Here is a 6,066-nt window from a genome sequence, read left to right as displayed (position 1 = left end):
CAAATAAATCAATGTAGCCAAGATTAGAAGGCAGAAAATTGAAGAAAAATTATAGACAGCTTCTCATATCTCAAATCCATGCAGAATTTTGTCAGTTTATAAGAATATAAATTATTCTCCAATTAATAAATGGTCAAAGGATATGAACAGTTTTCTAGTACAGAAATCAAAATGACATATAATTATAGGGAAAATAATCTTTATGAGAGAAATGCATATTAAAATAAATTTGAAATATATCACATTTGTCAGATTGGCTAAAATGATAGAAGTGAGAAAAAACATGTTGGAGAGGAAGTGCAAAAAATGGGATACTAACACACTGTTGAAAGAACTATGAACTGATCCTATCCAGCCATTCTGGAGAGCAATGTAGAATTACGCTCAAAATGTTATAAATTCTTTGACCCAGCAATACCACAATTAAGTCTGTCTCCCAAGGTGACCAGAGGAAAAGGAAAAGAATGTATATATTCTAAAATATTTATGGCAGCTTTCTTTAAGCTGGCAAAGAACTGGAAATTGAGGGGATATCTATCAAGTGGGAAATGGCTAGATCAGTTGTGATATATGATTGTGATAGAATACTACCGTGCTCTGAGAAATTGTAAGCTGGCCAACACTAGAAAAACATGGAAAGACTTGCATGAAATAATGAAAAGTAAAAAGAGCAGAACCAGGAGAATGTTGTATACAATAACAGCATTATTATTCAAATAATAATTGAGAACAACCAAGTTATTCTGAATACTATAAACGCTTAAATTAACTATAAAGGACCTATGAAGGAAAATGCTACCTACCTCCAAAGAAAAAAAACTGATAAATAGAAATGTGCATAATATGGTTTCACATATATTTATTAATCTGCATCAAATGGTGAGCTCCTCTAGTGTGGGATGGGAAAGGATGGAAACAGTTCAGGACTTAAATGTAGCCAAAAATAAATACAGCCAAAAATTAATTTTTTAAAAAAAGGCACTTAATTGGTTCTTCTACTTGCCAGTAGAAAATGCTTGTGATGTCGAAAGAAAGTGATAGAGGCTTCTTATATATATATTGGGAGCAACCCCTCTGGTGAACTTGTAGGATAGGCAAGAGTCTCACAAGATGGCAGGCAGAGATGGACCACTGGCTATACCCTTAGACAAAGCCCCAAGTCAACAAGGTCACAGATCCCCTGAGCGATCAACCCACTGAGACAGAAGATCCAGCTCTGTGAGCCCGGGACCTGAGGTCTCTTTGAGGATCCAATTTCTGTTGAAAAGGGGTTCTTAGAATTAGCAGGGGTTCCATGTCCCTGGAAAAAGGACATCCTTGAGACTCCTCTCCATGGCCCAGGGGTTTCTGGAGCTACCACTGACTTTAATATACTCTCCTCCAGGACAGCGAATAACATGTACAATTTTACCCAATGGGGTTGGAAGCTCCAAATTTCTAAAGTGGGTTCATGGTTGGTCTGAGAAGTCCGCTGTGGAACATCATTACAACACTTCTCCAATGGTCTTCCTAGATCCTCGGTGTCTCTCACATAGTGCTTCTAAGTGCATATTCAGTTTCTACTCACCTGCCAATTAAAAAACTGATCACCCCAGAGTAAGTCAATACACACCAGGTGGGGAATACCTGCAGAAACCAGAAACAGGTTCACCAAGCCTTCCATGGGTATTGATACAGGCTTGCAAGTCTTTAGACCGGACTTGCCTTAGCCAAGCCCTCTTGAGTTCATTGTTCCCATCAAACTGATCTTCGTGGCTCTTTCCTGACTGCAGTAATTTACTTCCTCCCTATGGGAATTTGCCCAGGTCATGCCCTTTGTATTTCCTGATTATCTCCGAGGGAAAGGTGATCCAGATCCCCTTTGTGTTCTGTTCCTCCTCACGCTATCCCAGATAGCCGTGCATTGACTTGTTGGCATCTCTAGTTCGATGTACGCTTGTTAAGAGCAGAGACTACTTCTCTTTGGGATTTTTTTACCCTTAAACTTTATTCATGACTTGCTTCAGTAATGGCTTAGCAAACGCTTGCTGGTTCCAATGGAATTGTGAGAGCGAGCCATTTGCATCCAGAGAAAGGACTGAGTGTGGATCCCAATATAGTATTTTCACCTTTTTGTTGTTTGCTTGATTTTTGTTTTCTCTTTTTTCCCCTTTTTGATCTGATTTTCCTTGTGCAGTATGATATTTGTGGAAATATTGATAGAAAAAATGCATGTATTTAACATATATTGGATTACTTGCTAAGGAGGAGCTGGGGGGAGAGGGGAAGAGAGAGAAAAAAAATTGGAACATGAGGTTTTCCAAGGGCAAATGTTGAAAACTATGCATATTTTTTTTTCCTTTTTACTGAGGCAAATGGTGGTTAAGTGACTTGCCCAGGGTCACACAGCTAGGACGTATTAAGTGTCTGAGGCCAGATCTGAGGCCTGACTTCAGGGCTGGTGCTCTCTACCCACTGCTCCACCTAGCTGCCCCTGTGCATATGTTTTTTAGAATAAAAAACTTAAAAAAATAAAAGCTTTCTGAATGAAGAATATCAATGTGACTTCTCCCCCATCGCTTCCATGAATTCTCAAGTCCAGGTTACTTGGAGATTTTATTTTTAAAAATCAGTAGTGGTCCATCTGTAAGCTTCCGAACCCTGATGCAATAGGGCCCGACTCTGGAGTGTGTGTTCTGAGGGTGGAAATGGCGCTACCTAGTTCCTTTATAATTAATACTCTCCCTGGAAATCAATTACCTTCCCAGAAAGCCCCATCTATCAGGCATCCGAAGCAGGGCTCCGGCCAAACACAGCCCCGAGACTGTGTCCCCCGACTCCAGCGAGCCTGGAATGAGAGGCGGCCAAGCGCTTTCCTTGCATCCCCGGCTACAAAGGGCACGAAGCAGACCTGCATAACAAACGAGCCGATCTGCTTCTCTAGTCCATTATTTATAAATCAGCAGAACCCAGGGCACAGAGCTAAGGCAGTTCATTCTCAACCATCACCTAAGGCTTCATTAGAGTCAGAACTGGTCAATAAGCAGCAGAGTCCAGGTACCTCCAGCCACAGGCTTCTTAAACAGAGTTCTGTGCCCAAGCAGAGGAGATCACCCAATGAACTAGCAATTATTAAGTACCTACTATATGCCAAGCACTATACTAAGGTCTGGGGAACCCAGAAAAGCAACAAATAGTCCATGACCTCAAGGGGGTCACAAAGTAAAAAGACCAGTCCTACCAAAGACCACGTGGGCCATCTTCGTGATGTCAGAGAAAATAAAGGCCCCTAACTGCATGTGTGGCTCTCGTGTGCCCAGCTTTTGGGAAGTTATAGACAAGACTGACCCAAGACAGACAGCTCTGTGATCCTGGGCAAGTCACATCACCCCTCCTCCATGTCCTCATCTATAGAATCAGCTGGAGAAGGAAATGGCCACCACTCCAGTGTCTCTGCCCCAAATGGGGTCAGAGAGGGTTGGAAGTGACCATAAGGATAAACCACAGAGTCACTGGAAACTAAGAATCTGCGGCATGATCTGGCCCAACTCCCACTAACGAGCCAGCCAGGCTTTGGGGCAGAGTCACGAGCGAAGATTTGTGAGCGTACTTTTGGGCCGAATCGTTCAATATTTAGTAAGTGCTCACCATGCGGAGGACACGGACCGTGACACCGTCTTCAGTAGGTTTAGTCAAACATGAAGTGTAGTCCACTCCAGTAAACATTTTTTTAAAAATATATTTTGATATCTTGTTTTCAAGTTGTCTAAATTTCCCCCGTATCCTCCTTTCCCCCTCCAAAAGAACCATCCCATATAATAAATATTTTTAATAAAAAATAAGAGTAAAAATTGAGTAAATCCATCAACATATGCAAAAGAAAAAGATCCTTAAGTTCTCTGCCAAGGCCCACATCCACGGGCCTCCCTCTTCGGCAAAGGAACAGAGGGAGAAGCATCTTCTCTCGCTCTCTGGGCCTTTCTTATTCTTTGAAATTTCGTGTTTACTTTTGATCGTTTTGAAGTTATTATTCCCACTCCCATGGTTGGGTCCATCTAGGCAAAGCTAAATGGCTCTTCTGTAGCAGACGCTGCTAAAGTGCAGAATTATACACACAAGGCCCCGGCCTCCAGGACTGATGTTCTATTAGCGGACCACAAAAATGTTTACACAGACAAGTCAAATTTTCTCGTGGAACCAAATCGCTTATTTTTTTAAACCAAGTTACTCACCTCTAGGAAATAAACTACTAGGCTCACTCTAGTCTCTGGTTAGACCCAAAGCCAGCTCCAGGCCCAATGCAGAAGGCAGGGGGGGAGAAGGAGAAGGGGGAATTCCCCTTGGAAGAGCAGAACACAACTGAATTGCTTCAGTCAGGGCACTCACTCATTAAATTTGTGTTTGGAAAATGTTCCTGGGGATCCCAAAGTTGAGGCTCAGTTACTTGGGGAATCCTGCAAAGAACAGGAACCAGACACTGAAAACAGCCCCTGAAGAGCATGGGGACAAACAGCAGGTGAGGCAGGGAGGGCTGTTCTCATTCATCTGCAATTTTGTGTGCAATACAGAGACACAGACACAGACACAGACACGAGGAGGAGAGGGAAGGAAGAAGGCTCGGGGTTCTGGAGGAAACTGCCATCCCTGCTGCTGCACATCTGGCCTCTTAGGACTCCTGCTCTGTGTAGATGCAGCAGCGTTTGCTACGGGGCAGGACAGAATGCCCCTGGAGGTCCCGGGCATTTTGCTCCTCCTTATCCCAGCAGAATATGGCATCTTTCCACTTAGAACCCCATCTCATCCCCCCCCCCAATTGATCCAGCACGAGAATTGCCCTCAGGGCCGCCTGGTCCGGGCTTCATGGCTCGGCTCTCTCTGAGACCATCTGTTCCATGTGCCTCCCAGTCCAGGCCACCTACAGATGCTTCGAGCTCAGTGGACTCTGCCCCAAAGTGCCTGGCATTCCTTCCTCGTGAAGGACTTGGGCAGGAAGAGCCGGGAGAGGCTGCCTGGAGATAAGGAACCCCCATGAGCTCTTCTCCAGGCTCTCCTCTGTCTGTAAGGGACTCGCCCCTGGAGCCCTAGATCAGCCAGCCCTGGCTTTTGATCAGCTCTGCCCTCCACTGATGCCGCAGAGCCCGGGGGCCAAGTGTCCACTGGTGGCCATATTGTTATCATCTGCAGAATTACAAATGCCATCATCTCCCTTCAGTTCCTCCTCAAAGCCCCAAACTTTGGGGATGGCCAGTGCCTGAGGAGGCAGGAAAGGGGCCTTGGGCTTGCCTAAGCCTGGCGAGGTGGGCAGCTGCGGGCACTGGTGCCACGGGGGTTCCACTGGCATCTTGGGAAGGTCGGCAGCTACGAAGGGCTCTGAATGCCAAATGGAGCGTTTTATATTTGTGGCACTAGGGAGCCGCTGTGGTTTACGAGGGGTGATATGGCTACACCTGCACTTAAGGGAAACCACTTTAATAGATTATCGATTGGAGAGGGAAGGACTCGGAGGAGTCCAAGCTACCCCGGGCTATTGAGATAGTCTAGAGGGAGAGGACAGGAGCCTGCACCAGGCTGAGGTCAGTGAGAGAAGGAGAAAAGGAAGCATCCTCGAGAGATGGTCCAAGGATGACATAGTCAGACCTTAGCACCATGTTGGGGAGAGAAGTCTTAGGGACACTGAAGGAGGCTGCTGCTTCTTCAGTAATAGAGAAGGTAGGAGGGGAGAAGGTGTAGGAGGAAAAGTGCAGCCAAAATCACAATTCCCATTACTACAGGGACAAAGAGCTTGGGCATGAGGACATCATGGTGAACCCAGATGCTCTCCTCTTCCTCCTCCTCTTTTTTCCTCCTTTTTTCTCCTCCTCCTCCTCTTCTTCCTCCCTGCTCTTGGCTGTAAAGTTCAAGGAAAATCTACAAGGTCTGTAGATAGAGGCCAGATGTCCACTTGTCCTATGAGTTCCAGTGGGGAGGGTCTTTGAAGCCCCTGTAATTCTCAGGTTCTATACGTTAATAGACTAAAGGTCCCGATCAATTGATTGACTGGATGTTCTCCCTGACTCCCGCTCTGCTTTAAGAGTTCTGCCCGTAAGT

Source organism: Antechinus flavipes, chromosome 3, assembly GCF_016432865.1.
Source record: "Antechinus flavipes isolate AdamAnt ecotype Samford, QLD, Australia chromosome 3, AdamAnt_v2, whole genome shotgun sequence".
Taxonomy (NCBI): Eukaryota; Metazoa; Chordata; class Mammalia; order Dasyuromorphia; family Dasyuridae; genus Antechinus; species Antechinus flavipes.
Note: the sequence above shows the minus strand (reverse complement) of the source record.